The sequence below is a fragment of the Neofelis nebulosa genome, chromosome 7 (assembly GCF_028018385.1).
Source record: "Neofelis nebulosa isolate mNeoNeb1 chromosome 7, mNeoNeb1.pri, whole genome shotgun sequence".
NCBI lineage: Eukaryota > Metazoa > Chordata > Mammalia > Carnivora > Felidae > Neofelis > Neofelis nebulosa.
The window spans coordinates 13,757,853-13,777,486 of NC_080788.1; positions in this window are offsets into that span (position 1 = coordinate 13,757,853).

A 19,634-nucleotide genomic window follows, 5' to 3' on the forward strand; every position below is an offset into this window, starting at 1 on the left:
CTGTCTCTCTTTCAAAAATAAATAGATATTAATTAAAAAAAATTATTTATTCATGTCCCACTTCATAGCTATTCCCAATAGAGTGGATATATGCAACCTCAGGAAGGCCCCACTCAGGGGAGTCGCCCCTGGATAATTTTCACCTTAGAGCCCACAGAGAGTGACTTTGATGGCTTCTCTTCCAGAGAACCTTCTGCTTGTCTTTTGCCAGCACTAAGCACCATAGTATCAGGTGGTTCTTTTTGAATTCCTATATATTTCCCGTGTTCCCTATTATTATTATTATTATTACTTGATTCTTTGAATAGAAGGAGCTCTTTTCATAGACATAGGAAGAAAATGCTTTAAGACGTTTTGGAGAGCCTGTGCCCCTGCCTTTGTCTACCCCCACCAAAATAGCCTAAGCCCTATGGCTGGCTCCACACCCACCTCCCAATGTCCTTCTCACCCCTGCCTTGGTTTCCCCAGGATGACCACGTGGCACAGTTACAGCCAATGAGATGTAGGAGGAAGTCCCAGAGGACTGTGTCTCCTCCCAAATATTAAAGGCAATGTCTCTTAATTTTTTTTTTTTAACATTTATTTATTTCTGAGAGGCAGAGAGAGACAGAGCAGGAGCAGGGAAGGGGCAGAGAGAGAGAGAGAGAGAGAGAGAGGGAGACACAGAATCCGAGGCAGGCTCCAGGCCCTGAGTGGTCAGCACAGAGCCCAATGGGGGTTCGAACCCACGAACCTCGAGATCATGACCTAGGCCGAAGTCGGTCGCCTAACGGACTGAGCCACCCAGGCGCCCCTAAAGGCAATGTCTCTTTAGATACACCTAGGAATGGAGCCGCCATCTTGCAATCTGGAGTGTCAGGTGTGGTAACAAAGTACTACTTTCCAAGGAGTGGAGCAGAGTGATAGGAAGTATCTGTGGGTCTCGTGCTATTGCTGAGTTACCACATTAGGCTCTTGCTCAGCCTTCTTGGGTGTGAGGTAAATACAGCGCCGCCTTTCAGTTTTCCTCCCGTTTTTAGTAAATCTTCTCACTCTTATTTAACCCAGTGGTTTTCAAGCTTTACCATGCATCCGAATCATTGGGAGAGCTGGGAAAAAACAGAGAACTCTGGGTTCAGAGTTTCTGATTCAGCAGGTCCGGGTGGGGCCATGAATATGCATTTCCAACAAGTTCCCAGATGATACTAATGCCCCTGAGCCCGAAACCACAGTTTAGGAACTACTGGCTTAGATTAATTATTCTCTTCCTTTTCTCAGCCACTGTGCATGGCAATGGCTTGTGTCAGCATCAGAAATTGTTAGTGACAGGAAGGGTAAAGCAGCCCAGCCCAGGGGTCCCCAGGGTGTGGAATCGTGGGGGGCACCCCATGTTGAAGGTTGGACAGGAGACCAGATGGGCAGGGGGCCTGGTGTATCCGTTCCACTTCCGACGAGAATCATTCTGATTTGTATTATGCTTCATTCCAACATTTGGGAGCCATTGATTGAATTTACTTGCCCTCAATTTGGAGGGAAGGCAAGAGCTGTCACTGTGCCCCCCTCCTCTGACCACTGTTTCCTGCTACCCACATAGGTGTCCGTGCGGTGCTCTACCCTGATGGCCTGTCATGGTAGTAGCATTGTCCTTGTGCTCTGTCAGCCGCAGTGCATGTTGGTGATAAGGAGACTTAACAACAATTACGGGGGGCTGAGGACGACAGGGAACGGATGGAATATCTAAATGGTGGAGAAGCCTAAAATGTTACCTTCCATTTGAGAGACAGAGGTACGTCATGAAGGTGGAGCCTCATCGCCTCGCCCACAAGAACAGATCTGGTGTTGCCCTGAAAGTGCTGGAAGTTTTGATTTGGGGAGTGCACCTGTGGCAGTTTAAAGCACATCTGACAGGTTCCTGAAAGTGCCATGGGCAGGGCTTTGAGAAGCTTCGAGTGCTGGCTGAAAGTCTGTATTTATTTTATTTATGTATCTTCGAATCGTATTTATTTATTTTGGGAGGGAAAGAGAAAGAGAGCAGGGGAGGGGCAGAGAGAGACTCCCAAGCAGACTCTGCGCATCCGCCTGACACGGGGCTTGAACTCACAAACTGCAAGGTCATGACCTGAGCCAAAACAAAGAGTGGGGCCTTTAACCAATTGAGCCACCCAAGTGCCCCCGCGAATTGATTTATTTTTAATTCCAAAGTCACACTGGACACTTTTCACAGTGACATCACCGTGATACTTAAAACACTGAACAGTAGGCATGGCTGAACACTCCAATCATCATAGACGCAGGTCAGAATGACTGTATACGTTGTATAAGCAGAATGTGAACCCTGGTTATGCAGGAGAGTAGTGTAAGAGGTGCAAAAAAAAAAAAAAAAACAACAAAAACCAACAAACAAAAAAAGTTGGGTGCCAGTTCTAGAACTGTTACCAGTTGGCTGTGTGACCTTGGACAAGCTGCTTTCTCTTTCTGAGCTTCGGCATCTTTATTTGAAAGGGGGAAAAGGCTTTAGACAGCTTCAACTTTCTCTATAATCTGTAATTTTACAGTTTCCTCGAAAGATAATAGCAAACAGGACTGAGCTATGAGGCTGAGACTGCCATTAAAAGTAGAAAATGCACACGTTCCTGGGGTGTGTGTGTGTGGAGGGGGATGGGTTGTGAACTCCTGAGAATTCCCAAATCACCTAAATATGGTACCTTTCTGCACCACAAGGGGCTTTGTCTCTGACTCCCCCTTCAGTCCCAATCCCCATCCTTTCTGTAGGAGCTCATTCCGCCATTGAACAAGATGCTAACAGAAGAACGACACCCCATTAATGTTCATAATTATCCCTACTGTTAATCAACAAATCTTAATATGTACTGGAAACCAGCATTTCATAAATATCAGATGTTCCATTGCCTCTATTCAGCATGTGCCAGGTGAATAGAGACATTTCAGCCATCGCTAAAACTGTTACTATTTTAAAGCCAGCAACAACAAATTGGGATGCTATTTATTTGTTAAAAATCCCAAATAAATTAAACCCCTCTTTCTTCATTATCCCTCTGCTAAATGTGTCTGGGCACCCAGCACTGGCACAAAGTCTGATGCATTATCTGCAGAAACTCCAAGCAAATATTGACAAATATTTCAAGAACTAAGTGTATAAAATCTTAGTCACATCATGTATGCTTCATTAATTTAAATCCAAACCATTAGCTCTATTAGGCCTCTACTTACACTGGTAGAGAAATATTACCGCATACAAATGAACATTTTTCATAGCAATGGGACATATATTATAGCTGTAATTCATTAAACGACTTCCCTGTTATCTAATAATGTGAACCTTACTCTCTATCACGTATATTCCACAATCCAAGAGCACTTGGCATTTTGTGAACATGATGTTTATCTTTGAGGTTAACCACAAGATGCAAACTCTAAGGGGGTCTCAGAGCCTGTGCAAAGCCCACTCTGTCTCTTGCAACACCACATGTGAAGTAGACTTTTCCTTTTTGGCATTCTTCACTGGTAAGATGAAATCTCAACATAGCGGTTGTCACGTTCATGAATCGTGAAGTCAAATAAAGGTACAAGAGTGATTCAATATTTCAAGAGATCTCAGTGCATTTCTGTGTTGGAAAAAATCTACACCACGCAAGAGGAAAGGAGAGGCAATGATAGACACTCAGATATGATTGAATCCGTAACAGGCTGGTTAAAATTGTGAGCTCTTGAACCAGATGACTGGAAATCCAGTTAAGCCGCATGTTACTTACGTAACTGGAAGCAGGTTGACTTTTCTGAGCCTCAGTTTTCTCATGTATAAAATGGAAAAAAGAAAATAACAGTTCTTACCTCATGATAACCGTGAGGATTAAACAAGATAATGCATGTGACGTATTTAGAACAATCGCTGGTGGGTAGGAAGGTAAACAAAAAATGTTGATCATTATTTACTGTTTCAGCAGACATCGAAAGCGCCACTGCAATTAACTGGGTTTTATAAAATTTTTGAAAGTTAAAAAGAAAAGTTATCAAAAGAATTGAAGACTAAGCTAAAAGCAGTGAGAATTACAAAAGAAAAAAAAAGAGAGAAAAAAAATGTCATGGCATATGTAATAAATTCCAGAGATGATTCTGGACATATTTCTAAGCTGGTGATGCACACACAATAAGAGACACCCTTCTGCCCAGTTTAAAATTATTTTTTTTCAAGTTTATTCCTTAATTTGGAGAGACAGAGAACACGAGTGGGGGAGAGGCAGAGAGAGGGAATCTAAAGCACGTTCCACATCGTCAGTGCGGAGCCTGATGCAGTTTGAACTCACCAACCCCGAGATCGTGACCTGAGCAGAAATCAAGAGTGGGATGCTTAACTGACTGAGCCACCCAGGCGCCCCTGCCCAGTATAATCTAGGGTAAAAGCCGTAAGGTATAATATTAGAAGTAAGAAAGGGAGTGCAATTGTAACTATACAGGAGGTTAAGAAAATTAAGAAGAATCCCACATACAGTCTCATAAAATGGGAAAATATTAGGGAAACTAAAAATGGCCAAAACTGATTCTAGAAAAAAAAAATGTATAAATGTCACCAGGCAATATTTGTTCACCATCAAAGAATAAGGCAGTGAAGTTTATTAAGTGAATTATAGAAAATCTTCAAAGAACAAAGAATTCCTGTTCTATTTCAAAAAATATTCGGGGGAGTATGTGGGTGGCTCAGCCGATTAAGCGTCCGATTTCGGCTCAGGTCATGATCTCACTTTTCATGAGTTTGAGCCCTGCGTTGGGCTCTGTGCTGATGGCTCAGAGCCTGGAGCCTGCTTTGGATTCTGTGTCTTCCTCTTTTTCTGCCCCTCCCTTGCTCTCTCTCTCTCTCTTTCTCAAAGATAAATAAACGTTAAAAAATAATAAAAATAAAAAAATATTTGGGTGAGAAAAATGGAAGATATGTCCTGAAATTCATTTTGTTATATTAGTGTAACTTTGCAGCTAACAACCACGACATTGCACCATTTCCTACTTCACCATCGATATAGTTGCAAGTGTTCTAAATTAAATTTTAAAAAGATTAAGTTGAAACAAAGATGTCTCGGCGTCGAGAAAGCTATTAAAACAACTTATTGCATGAATGGATCAAAGGGGAAAAACATGATGATCACAGTATATTCTATAATCCATTTGAATTCCGACATCTATTCCTATAAAAAATGCTCAAACTGATTCTAGAGAAGTCATTTGTAAATATGATAAAAAAAGATCTTGGACCAACCATGAATATTCCCATTGTTGAAGAAACCTTGGATATATTTCCATTAAAGTTAGGGGGACACATTTTACCTTGTAGCATCTAGAGAAAGCATACAAAATTAAAAAAAAAAAAACATAAAGATAAATATTTTACAAAGCAAGGAATAAACACATAAACTGTGTGGAAATGACTTTAGGAGTTACTTGATTTATATATAGTCAATTATTTTAGAGATTGCTTCATATTAGGCTTCCCAAATAAATTATACATGGATTCATAATTTTTTATATTTTTAAATGTTTTTATTTAGTTTGAGAGAGAGAGAGAGTGCATGCATGAGTGGAAGGAAGAGGCAGAGATAAAGAGAGAGAGAGAGAGAGAGAGAGAGAGAGAGAGAGAATCCCAAGCAGGCTCTGCATTGTCAACACAGAACTGATGCAGGTCTCGAACTCACAAGCAGTGAGATCATGACCTGAGCGGAAACCAAGAGTCAGATGCTTAACCAACGGAGCCACCCAGGCGCTCCCTACGTGGATGCACATAACAGGTCAATAAAGCTTTTATAAGATAAAATACTTTTTTAAAAAATTAAATTTAAAAGACAAAATAACTGCCTTGGGGTAGAGAAGAAGCTTCCAAGCATGACAGCAAAGCCAAAATCAGTAAGGAAAAAAAAAATCTATTCATAGATTCAGATATGCAAGAACTGACAAGGACTAGATTGAAAGAAATACCCTCAATAAACAAGGTAAAAGGCAAATGGTAATCCATGAAAATATTTACAATTTGTATGAACAGCATGGAGTTATCATTACTGTACTTGGACAGTATGACAAGACAAAGTTTCATTCAATAGTAGTGTATGCAATGAATTATGCCCTTTCATGTACCTTTCTGGAAGGTTCTTTAGGACTGAGGTATTGCGTAAGACAGAATAAAACCAGGGATCACAGAGATGTGGCACTGCATCATACTTCTGCATTCGCTGTATGGATTACTTTGGTAATCTGCCGAGCCAGTCTGGTCTTCTCTTTCTTAATAGCAAAATTTGAATATCCTTTCTTTGGGATTGTTGTGAGGCTCAAAGTCATGTAAGTAAAAAAGCACCTTGCAAAATCCATAGTAAGAGATCAACACCATGGCTGTTGTTATAATGTTATTTTTTAAAATCCATACCTTTTGAATTAAGAATTTTACTTCCTAGACTATTTTCAACAAATGTAATCAAGAATCTATTCAGGGACGCCTGGGTGGCTCAGTCGGTTGAGCGTCCGACTTCGGCTCAGGTCATGATCTCACAGTCCGTGAGTTTGAGCCCCGCACCGGGCTCTGTGCTGACAGCTCAGAGCTTGGAGCCTGCCTCAGATTCTGTGTCTCCCTCTCTCTCTGCCCCTCCCCTGCTCATGCTCTGTCTCTCTCTGTGTCCAAATAAATACAAACATTAAAAAAAAATTAAAAGAATCTATTCAAAGATAAAGTACTGTCCAAAATGGTAAATTATTGAAATACCTTTGCATAAATTTTAATGTATCCATGGGATGAATGATGAACTGTTTTAAGCTTTCTGCAAATTAATTTGGTAATATGTCATGAAAACTTTAAAATGTCTGTATTTACAGATCTGGCCATTCTCAACAAAATTTATCCCCTAAAGGTAATATTACTACATGCTCATTGATTTAGTCTATAAAAATGTCCATTGCATCATTGTTGATAATAGTGAAAAGCTGAAATCAAATGCCAAATAGTAAAGGACCGTTAAACTCCTACTAGAGTTAACCGCTCGGCAATCTCAGTTGCACCTCAAATTCTTTATGCACAGAAATGAATTTGTCATCTGTCGCATCCAATTTGCGCCACTGTCCTGTGTCTTGGGAGGTGACTCACTGCCTGTAAATCTTTGTTCAAGCTGGAAATGTGGAGGTCATCATGAACTCTTCCTGTTCTCACCTCTGTGTATAAGCGAAGACTTGCCTATGGTTCCCCTGAAATCTCTCACAAAAACGAGCTTTTCCCTTTCGCCCCACCACCCCAGTCCAGGTTTCATTCATCTCCTACCTAATATACTAGCATAGTCTTCCGGCTGGTCACTGCCCCAGCTCCTTCACTTATGCTTCTCGTCCCTTCCCTTGACTCAAATATTTACACTGAAATCAAAGCGATTATTTCAAAACACAAAATGGACCACCCTGGTCATTCTCCATATTTTTTTCGAAAGTTCATTTATTTATTTTCATAGAGAAAGAGAGGGAGAGAGAGTAGGCAGGGGAGGGGCAGAGAGAAGGAGAGAGAGAATCTCAAGCAGGCTCCACGCTGACAGTGTGGAATATGCTGTCAACGCAGGGTTCAGGTGAAGAGCAGAGAGAGGGAGAGAGAATCCTCAGGCAGTGCTCAAACTCACAAACCATGAGATCACAAGCTGTGAGATCACAACATGTGAGATCAGGACGCTGAGCCAAAATCAGGATCCGGACACTTAACTGAATGAACCACCCAGGTGCCCTGAAATTCAACCGTTTTTAAGTGATCTCCCTAAGAAATACTAAAAGCCAAATATTTCAAGGGTAAGTTCTACTAAACCGATCCTCATCTACGCGAATTGTTTAGAGTAGAAAAGAGAGAGATCCCAAGTCAGTTTATGAAGCAGGTATAGTTTTGATACCAAATTGGTATCGAGGGAGTATACAGGACAGAGAATTGATAGGTTAATTTCACATCTGTATTAGCATCTCATTTTTAACATCGTGTTTAAAACTGCATCGTAATAAAGTGTTATCCAGGAGTGTGAATATACAACAAGGTTAAAGAACCCATCGGTGGAATTTGTCTTGTTAATCGATAAAGGTAAAAATGCTTATTATCATTCCAATAGATGTATACACAGCATTTGATAAAGTTCAACACCTATTCATGATTTATTGGAAATAAAGCCTTCAGTAGATGGGAATAGAAGATATCTTCCTTTGCCTCATAAAAGATATCTCTCAAAAATCTACAGCAGTTTTCACAACTGATGAAACATTAGAAGCATGTGCTTTAGTTAAAAACAAGTCAAAGATAGTTGTTTTTACTGGGTTTTTTTTTGTTCGTTTGTTTTGTTTGCATATTATACTGGGTGTTTCAGACACTGTAATAAAATTAGAAAAGGAAATAGAAATTAGAGGGCTTAGCAAGAAAGATGTCACATATGATGACTGTCAACTTAGAAGAGCTAAGAGAATATATATATATATATATATAATATTATATATTGTAACTCAATATTATATATATTACATATTATATAATATAATATATTATATATTATAACTCAAAGAGAATTCAGCAAGTATACTGAATATGCTGTCAACATATGAAAATCAAGAGTGTGAATTTTGCATGAGCAACTATTCAAAAATAAAGTTGTTTAAAAAGTAACATCTGTGACAGCTTTAAAAGTCACAAATACCAATATGGAAAACTAACAAAATGTATCCTTAAGACCTTTATGAGGAACTTATGCAATTATTTTGAAAGTGAACAGAATACCTAAATAAATAAAGATACCATAGCTATGGGTGGGGATATTACCTATGGTAACAGTGGGGCAACTCTCCACAAATTAATACAAGGTGATTCCTTTCAATACGCCAGCAGAATTGTATAACATCAGACAAACTGATTCTAAAATGTATATGGAAAAATTACAAAAGGAAATACAACAGGAACGTTATGAAAATTTTGAAGAAGAATAATGTAAAGAGACTCCCATAATCAAATAGGAAGACTCTTTATAATGCTATTGGTGTATTTTTTACAAGTCAGGCCATTATATTAGTAGAATAGAATAGGGAACATAGAACCAACATACGTTTGTATACCGACAATGTATTTCACAAATATTAGAACTTGGTGCATGACAATGATGGGATAAATTGGCAAAGAAAGAATGGGCCCTTCCAGGCATGCACATGGAAATATGAATGTGCATAATAACTCTGTGGAGAGCAAATCAGCAAAGTCAAGTGTAGTTTAAGATGTAAACAATCTATGGGGGCTCAGTCAGTTAAGTGGCTGACTTCGGCTCAGGTCCACGATCTCACGGTTGGTGAGTTCAAGCCCCGCATGGAGCTCTCTGCTGTCAGCACAGAGCCCACTTCAGATCTTCTGTACCCCCTCCCGCTGCCCTTCTCTCGCTCACACTCTGTCTCTCAAAAATAAATAAACATTAAAAAAAAAAAGATGGACACAATCTAGGGGCGCTTGGGTGGCTCAGTCGGCGAAACATCTCCAAACTCTTGATTTTGGCTCAGGTCATGTTCTCACGCTTCACAGGATCGAGCCCTGTGTCAGGCTCTGCACTACCGAGGTGGAGCCTACTTGGGATTCTCTCTCCTCTCTCTCTGTCCCTCCCCAGCTTTCATGTGCATGCTCTCTCTTCCTTAAAAAAAAAAAAAAAAAAAAAAAAAAGATGTGCAGTCTGTGAACTATGGGTCACAGAAAAACTCTCCTATACGTGATCAGAAACATGCACTGAGATATTTGTTAAAAAGCATGATTTCCAACAGCTACTTACCTGCCCATTAATAACAAAAGGAATAAACTACGAGTCACGATTCATTTATAAGATGGAATATTTCACACGTTTAAGGGATTTAATGATTTCTTATTTTGAAACCTATTTGATGACACTAACAGATGAATAAAATACAGATGGCTCTAAAATTTTAACTGTAATGATGTACAATTGATTGTAATTGATGTATAATGTACAATGTATTAATTGATGGCTCTAAAGTTTTAACTGTAATGATGTACAATTGATTGTAATTGATGTACAATGTATTAATTGATTAATTAAATCTTGTTCTCTTTGTGTGTGTGCATGCACAGAATTTACTCTAGAGTCTTTGGGCGATGCATGGCCCTGCAGACGCCCTGGTTACAGACTTACGTCCTCCGGAAGTGTGAAAGCAGTGTCTGTTGTTACAAGCCACCTAGTTTGTGATAATTCATACATTCATTAGCCACAGGAACTAATATGTTGCCCAACAGGCAGAAACGCAGTCCTGAATATGCACTTTGGGAGTGGTGTGTGAGTTCTAAAGGGTGGAAGTTAAGTCATAGGGGGAGTTGCATAGGTCTTTGGCACGCTAGCATTGACTCTTTGGGAAGAAATAAACCCGAATGGGAATGCCCAGAACAATTGGCTGAAATAAACCCATCAAGAGACAAGACAGCCGCTTCAAGACAAAGATGGGAGGAAGCAGCCCCCTCAGCCAAACTGAGAATGCTTGAATGCTCCCACTGGACAAGACCTATGTGTGCACACAGAAGTTTCTAGAAGGAAATAAATACTCCATAGGAAAATGGTTGTTGACAGACCTTAAAGAATCGGGAAAGGTGGTGGTTCTCATATCCCTGTGATTTGAAAGGCATAGAATTTTTGTTTACTTTTTTCCTCCCTTTTCGCATATTCGTTCTTATACATTGTGACCAGAGTGGTCATTAGGCTGTTCCGAGGAAAGTTTTGTCCTTGATTCTGAGTGTGTGTGCGTGCGTGTGTGTATGTGTGTGTGTGTGTGTGTGTGTGTGTAGACACATGTGAAGAGTGTGGTCTTTAGAGTCAAGGAACGTTCCACCACAAATTAATGCAATGAATACCAATCTCAGTCCACAAATCAAAATTTGCCAAATAGAGGAAATCTAATTTTTTGCATGAATCAACTTTATTTCAAACGTAAGCTCCCTTTCCCCTAGACTGGGATAGCTAATGTCAGTCATTCTTAGAGGTCTTTCTCTCCTCCCTCTCATCTACAGTGCTGAAATAAGGACAAGCTTCCAGAATCTTCTGTAATGTCACAGACCAGGGACGCTCTTTTATCAGCCATGGGCCCAGCCACTCTGCTGTTGCCGAGAACCTCCTTGCTCCAGCCTGAAGGATATCTTTAGGTTTGTTGGCTCCCTGATGCTTTCTTGTGTTGTCCAGGGCACCAGGGTAAGAAACGTGTCACCATTCTCCCTGAGGTGTGCCCAGGAGCAGGGCACAGACTTCCATTCTCCAGAACCCACAGGCCTTTTTTATTCCCCCGGTCTTTGGGAGACTCCTTTCAGTAATTAAAATCTTTCCCTGGGGCAAAATCCCCCATGCTTCTCTTTCTCAGATACTTAATATAATACGTTCTGTAGCTTAAATTTTTTGGAAAGGAAATGAAGGAATGTTTTCTGCCCCATCTCACATTTCAGCAGAGACCAGGAAACCTAGAGGCTGGGTCCTGCTTGAGTGAACTGAGCAAGAGAGAAAATGCGGGGAGAAAAAAGCATTCGCTAAACATCCTGGACAAAGTGTCTCTACGGACGTCAACCTCAAACTGATTTTTGCTATTACCTTGCGGTGGGCATTCAAAGTCAGGGGGGAGGAGGGAAGTGAAGATCTTCAAAAAGCTTAATTTGCGGGGCGCCTGGGTGGCTCAGTCGGTGAAGCCTGGGACTTCTGCTCAGGTCATGCTCTCATGGTTCGTGAGTTCCAGCTCCGAGTCGGGCTCTGTGCGGACAGCTGGGAGCCTGTATTCTACTTTGGATTTTGTATCTCCCTCTCTCTCTGCCTCTCCCCTGCTTGCATTCTCCCTCTCTCTCTGCCTCTCCCCTGCTTGCATTCTCTCTCTCTCTCTCTCTGCCTCTCCCCTGCTTGCATTCTCCCTCTCTCAAAATAAAGACATATTTAAAATAAAGACATATTTAAAAAATTAGAAATTTGCTATTAGCACTGTGACCTTGAAATAGAGATCCAAGTTCTTATTTGCAACTTCCCGGCCGGCTGGGTCTCCACCGTCAGACACATTCACGCGTGCACCGGTTCCTCTGAAGGAGCACAGTGGGCCTGCGTGTGAGCAGAAAGGCAAGGGAAATGCATCTGTATGGCACTGCTCGTCCCCTATTAAGAGGACGTTCGTGAATGCCAGGGGATCTCAATGTAGCTTGTCTGCCACGGATCTGGAGAGAGATTTCCTTAGGTAAAGTTGCTGGGTTCATTGGGCTCCCAAGGGGAAAGGAGGCTCCGTGACAATGACATTTCTAAAGCTCTGTGCTTAGCAGAACATGACAGCTTCACTCCACCTTCACCCATTCAGTGACATAATCAATGACAAAAACCTCGGAGACATCATGGTGCCGCAGAAATACAAAGAGAATAGTCCCCTTCTCTGGGTGAGCCGCCCGTGCCATGCAAAACGCACCTGAATATCATGCGGTAAAAATCTGGAGCGGCACCGTATCGGTTTCATTTATGGGTCTTTGAGGGTGGTCACTCAAAGGAACCGACCAAAGGTGACATGTTTCATTAGCTAATATCTTAGCTAGTCTGGGAAACTAGCTTCATTTTCTTCACCTCTCTTTAACTTCCGGGGGTGGGGGAATGGGTAGCTTCAATCAAAGATTTAGCCTTAACTATTTTTTTTTTCTCTTTATCTTCCAAATGTGTATCTCCAGGTAAAACCTCTTTCTTGAGGCTCAGCAGTTTGCCTGAAATACCCATCTCGAGTCAATAAGGTGTCTCAGTGCATGATATTACAAACTTCCTTCATGAACTGATTTCTCCCCACATGTCTTGCTTCTCTTGTTTATTTCAGTTTGGTTAAATAGAGCGCCATCCACCTGATCACTCGAAGTAGAAAATAGACTGCAGACTTCCACTCCGAACTCATTTTTTTTTTTTTCTCTACTCCTTTTTATTAGCGCTGGGTTTATCTTACAGTTTTGGGGAAGCTTTTTGCTCAGCGGAGTACAGTAAGAATTACATTTCGCATCATGTCACGTCCAGATACATATCTGAAGTAAAAGTTTCGCAAAATAATAACAGCCCCCACTTTGTGTAGGATGCGTTAATAATTTACCATTCTATCTTGCTGTATTCGATTTCACTTCTTTTTCAAATGCTGGTCGTGCTCCACTAAATTGATTTTACAAGGCATTAATGCATTGCGACCTGCAGTTTGAAAAACAAAGCCAAATGAAACCACAGAACATGGGCTTTATAAGGAAATAAATGTATAACATTTGCTAAAATATGTAATACCTGGTAGATCCTAGACTGTTGTTAGTTGAACTTTCAATGACATTTTTTACCCCTCGATTTTATTTACTTTGTTAATGCATCTCCTTGACTGGCCTCCCTCCATTTCTGAATGTTTACACCCTACACATATTTCCAGACACGCATGCTATCTCTTCCACAAGACTCTAATCGTTTATTGAACTGGAAATGATGGGGAAGAGATTGTATCCTCATGGGAAATCCGTATGACGTTACCCCACCTCTCTATCCACAGAGCACTTTCCACAGCCTGAAAGATCCATGGACAGAAAGCCATGGCGAGTTCCTCTGTGTGTCCTTGATAGCTTCTGGTCAGATCTTTTATGAGACTCAGTGCTTAAGAAAGACACTTGAAAGGAAGTTATTAATAGGGTTGGCAAACTAATCATACCCGCTCCCAATGGGGCAAGATAAGGCCATTTGACTCTTTCGAACGTGTTTGATCACAAACTCTTAACTCTTCGAGCAGTAACTTTCCAAATTGTGGTCACACGTGATACTAAGTATGAGCAGACTCAGTACAGGTCTACTGCTGTTATCGGCACAATCCCAAGACCAATTAGAAAGATCCCTCCAGACATGGCTGTTAAATTCTTTCTTCATGTAATAAGTCCTGCTCAAAGGGAGAAGAAAAACAAAACAGAAAAGGGAGACATGACAATAAAATCAAGATAGCTGAGATACATATAAATATATATATATATGTGTAATTATAAACAATTGTGTAATATAATAGATATTCATATACATATAATATGCAACATATAATGTAATATATATCATGAGTTACTCCCCCTATTATTAGCATTATGTTTGTGACATATTGAATTATAATTGAGAGCACTGATCTTTAGAAATCTTTGCTTTCATAGCCCCTGAAGTAATTTGATAAAACAACGTGCTTTTTCACTCAGTACAAATACTGGCATCTAGAACCTTTCATCGTATGTGTAAATGGTTTCAAGGGATGGAATTCTGCAGATTTTTATAAATGATATGGTTATGTCACACTTTTAAATACATCAAATGGCATCGGTGAAACTCACTAAAAAAGAAATACACAAACATACTTTAAAAAAAACATTTAATGATTTGTATGTGATTCTCTTTCCTTCTAAACTCCTGTTTTTATTCTTGCCCCACAGTGTCATCCTAATGTATTATAATTATCTATTTGAAAATTCCTTATTAGTCACTCTATTACACATATCTACAACAAAATATGCATACGTGGTAGGTATGCATATATAAAACCATTTTAATATGTTTTGTTTCCTGTGAATGTAATGATTACACACTTTTTTTTCTGGATTGGGATATTACATTATGGTTAGTATTCAATTTATAAACAGCATAGCAGATGATAAATTCTTTTTTTTTTTTTTTTTTTTTTAATTTATTTTTGGGACAGAGAGAGACAGAGCATGAACGGGGGAGGGGCAGAGAGAGAGGGAGACACAGAATCGGAAACAGGCTCCAGGCTCCGAGCCATCGGCCCAGAGCCTGACGCGGGGCTCGAACTCACGGACCGCGAGATCGTGACCTGGCTGAAGTCAGATGCTTAACCGACCGCGCCACCCAGGCGCCCCGCAGATGATAAATTCTGACAGTGGTTAAATACAAGTGAAATTTTATTGGAATTGGACTTCGTAGTTAGGCAAATCATGCCCAGATTCTTTGTAGGCTTTAAGGAAAGAGAGGGCATGTACTGGCAAGAACTAGTCTATCTAGAGCTAGCATTATTTTTTTTTAATATGAAGTAGAAATTATTAAAGCTTTTATAGGATGAAATAAAGTGACAATTGACTGTAATTCATATAAATATTTAATGATAATAGTTAAAAATTAGCTTTTAATAACTCCTTGAATAACACAAAGAATATGAAATGTATCACATAAAATTTTTATCTGAGATTTTACCAGTGTCTTTGGAAAATTTGGTAGTCCCATAAAACACTGGGGTTACTGTTAAAAGTTTCAATCATTCCCTACTCTGCTTATGCTGTTTTGAAGGAGCTTTGCTTTTTAGCTGTTGACTTGCCTTAAGAATTGGACGGGGTGGGGAGGACTGCTTACATTTAGATATATGAAAAGTAAAAAGCAAATCTGAACATTTCATTTTTCTTGCTGATGCTTTCTTTAATTTACTTTAAAAAAATGTTTACTTGTTTCTGAGAGAGAGAGACAGCGTATGAGTGGCGAGGGGCAGAGAGAGAGGGAGACCCAGAATCTGAACCAGGTTCCAGGCTCCAAGTTGTCAGCACAGAGCCCAAGGTGGGGGCTTGAACTCGTGAACCATGAGACCATGACCTGAGCCCAGTCGGACACTTAACTGACTGGGCCACCCAGGCGTCCCATGAATTTACTTTCTTGCGCTGCTTTGACACATGCCAAGTAGTGGAAGAATCTAAATCCTTCCAGTAGGCTAATGAGTTATGGTAGCTTGATTATAATCACTGGAGAAGGTTTCCCTTTGCTGGAAACATAAAGATTTTCATTCCATGGGACATTGAGCCACACTAACTCCAGGGATGGTTGAAGTGGATGCCTTTTCTTTATAAAGTAGAAGAACAAACATTCAAGACAGTTCTTGAACAAATTATTTTTTCTAAAGAGGCTACATGGAAGGCGATTAATTCAAAATTGATTTCCTTAAATCGACTTATAGTCATATACTTGCTGTAAATCCTTTCTTTTCCACGAGTAACCAGGGAAAGTGATTCAAACCAAACTTTAAGACAAATGATTCTTCTTGGTGATAAAGAATTGGTGTTGAATAATTCCTCCTTTACTATTTTAGGGAGTGCCGGACAATTCTAAAAATTTCTAGTTGTGCTCTAGTCCATAACTTGACATATCTCCCTGGAGCTCCAAGAAGATCTCTGAACACCTATAACCACGTTTGTATGTGTGTGTGTATCTTTTTTGTGGGGTATGAGGTCACAGCTTTTATCAGATTCCAAAGTAATGTGTGACCCCAGGAAAGTTTAAGAATCACTGCATTAGAGGGGCGCCTGGGTGGCTCAGTCGGTTGAGCGTCCGACTTCGGCTCAGGTCATGATCTCACGGTTCGTGAGTCTCGTCGAGCCCCGCGTCGGGCTCTGTGCTGATGGCCTGGAGCCTGCCTCAGAGACTGGAGCCTGTTTAGGATTCTGTGTCTCCCTCTCTCTCTGCCCCACCCCCACTCGTGCTGTCTCTGTCTCTCAAAAATAAATAAATGTTAAAACTAAATTAAAAAAAAAATCACTGCATTAGAGTTCTCTTCCTTGATTCCTACGCAATCGCTAAAACTGGATTACAAAAAAAAAAAAATTTTTTTTAAGTAAAATAAAAAAAAAGAGTGAATCAGTACATCAGTATTTTAAAAGTACATGTGTGACGAGTTAGGGGAAACAAAATATTCACCAAGTAAAGTGACATCTTAGAGTCTAACTCTGAAAGTCTTTACCAAAGGAAGGAGATGCTAGGTTTCACATGCGGAATTTCAAGTAGAAACAGGCCTTAGAGGATGCATGTTTACCTACGATATTTAAGTATCGTTCTTCAAGCCAATATCCTGCCTTCTTCTTTGAAAAAAAAAAATCTCCTTGTAGAAGAATTAATGATAATGCCAACAGCTATGTTTAAGGATCAACTACGATGTCTCATCCACTTCGCAAACAGACAAAAACTCCCCTCCCCGACAGCTGCTGCGTTTTAAGGAATGGGACAAATATGGTTCAGAGACTTGGAGCGAGTTGCCCAAAGTCACACAGCCAGCAGGTGGCGCACGTGAGCTTAGAGCCCACATATGCGTGGCCCTCGGTTCCATCCCATCTTATTTTGGTAGGATGACCGCTGGACACGACAATTACTGGCTCCAGAGATGACTGCCATGAATACTGTTCCAACCTTTCAAGTGGCTCTTGAAAAACTTGGAAGCCCGGACCAAAAGGACCAAGAAGTCATAGTGAGCGTCCCCTGTGACCCACCTTGTCTGAGCAGAGTTGTGCTTTTTCTGCGTACTTATCATTACGTTGCTCTGCCCCCTATATTTCCTTGACTCCTTGCACCTGTCAGGTATCCTCCAAATCAAAGGGGCTTTCTTGCATTGACTCGCTTATTTCAGCATGACTGCTGCGTCTCTAAAGAAGATATATTCGACACGAATGAGATGTTCTTCCTCCTCGGGTCTCTCTCCCACATTGAGTTATGTCTCACATTCATTTCTCCCTCTGCTGCAGTATATTATGTCTCCCAAATTCTCATTTGTTTTTAGACATCTCTACCTGGAGTGTCCAGTCTCTTAAGCTTGTCATCTTGTTTGTATTCTACGTGTCTTAAAGCTCGGAGGGATTTTACCTCTTAAAAGCTCAGTCCATCGGCTCGTGGGATCCGAGCGGCATGTCTGATCAAAGCAATTGGCATTCAAATGATTCTAGAAACTTCCTAACCTCTCTTCCTCTGAAGTTAAAATAATGAGTGGAAATCAGTTAGAAGCAGATGTTTTATTTGCATTTTCATTTGTAGCAGCTTAAACTGGTTTGTCTGGGTCATCCATTTAAATGGGAATTATTCTTAATGAAAGCAAATTTCACTTTGATAAGGTAAGCAATACCCGACACGCTATTGGTTGGGTATCTTCGGAATTCCCAGTGCATATTTCCAAGTTTGGAAATTTGGCCACAAAGCAGTGGCTGAAGCCTGTTTTAAATAGTCCAATTGGGCATCAGTTGATAGTAGCTTCACTTGAGGGACGCAGCCTTGTATTTATTTGGGGGCTGCGTGTCACATACTTGGGGATATAAAATGTTAATCAAAAGCTTTAGTAGTTACACAGATCACACAGTTGCTATTCTATGCAAGTGCTGAAGGTCTCAGGCGAGACGTGGTACCTCCTGTCTAAATGCTCGGTTCCTTGAGGACAGGAGCCAAACCTGATGCATATTCATTTCTATTGCATTTAGCCCAATGCCTAGTATATGTTAGAGCAGAGATGCTCATGGGCTGAGTGAGTGGATGTAGGCTCCCTTCCATAAATGATAATAACATTCTTTTTTAAATTAAAAAAAAAATTTTTTTAAAGAGAGAGAGCAAGCGGGGGAAGGGCAGAGAGAGAGGGAGAGAAACAGAATCCTAAGCGGGCCCCGTGGCATTAGCGCAGAGCCCGATGCGGGGCTCGAACTCATGAACCATGAGATCATGACCTGAGCCAAAATCAAGAGTCAGAAGCTTAACCGACTGAGCCACCCAGGCGCCCTGAGAATAACATTCTTGGCAAACCGTCCACAAGGCAGGTACATTTCCTGCAATGGAGACTTGCTTCCGTGGTATTTGATCGGCAGGCCCAGATTCTGGTTCATCTCGCCACCAGTTAGATGGACACCATCTGTCTCACATGTAGAGGGAGGTGGTTGCAGACGCCCGTATTTCCTGAAACCAAGCCTCTCCTCCTGGATAATTGAAGCCTCACAACTCTGACCTGGACTGGAGGGGGTGGGGGGGTCCTTGGAAGGTGACACGTGGCTTGTCACAAGCCAAGAGTGTAGCTGGGCATCTGCTGGGCAGGCATGCCTGGAAGCTGATGGCCATCTTCACAAAGGTGGATTCAAAGAGCTGAGGTGATCCCAAGCAGCAGCTCCAGGGAGCCCAGAAAGAGGGAAGAAGAAATATCGGGGGACCAGGAAGGTGGGAACAAGTTGTTCCAGAGGCCAAGTGGGAGACAATCCCAGAAGTGAGGAGACCCACTGAGAACTCGGCTCCAGAAATGCCCGGATGAGAGGGTCAGGTCACCCGGAGAGATGACGGCCGATGCCGAATCTCAGCCCTATGGGTTTCAAAGACCCGGTGGGGAAACGACGAAGAAAAGAAAAGCCCAGCAGTAAATGTCACAGCCCACCACACGTGCCTCACCGTCACTCCAGAGCAGTGAGCAATTTCTGTTTCTTTACGTGGGAATACTTGAGTTTACCACTGGGGAGACGCCTCTCCTTTAACCGCCCCCCCCCCCCACCCCAGCGAGCTATTTAGTTGTACAGACATAAACCCAAACTCCCTTCCCGAGATGAAGACATGGCTCAAAGGGGAAAAAGAAAAAAAGAAAAAAGAAAAAAAACCCCAAGACAAAACAAAACTTCAGAATGGAAAAGGGCCAGGGTCACCCGGAGGCCAAGCAGCTGCTTCTGGAAAACAGTGGGGAGGACGCGGAGGGGCGGGGGGCAGGCATCGTGTTCCACTCACTCATCCGCTGTGCCCGGAGCCCCTTGGAGAGAGCTGGCAGCGGTTTGCCCGACTGACGCCCTGACACGGTGGTGTGGAGGTACCACTTCCGGTCCCGTGACAAAATATGGTGGAGGG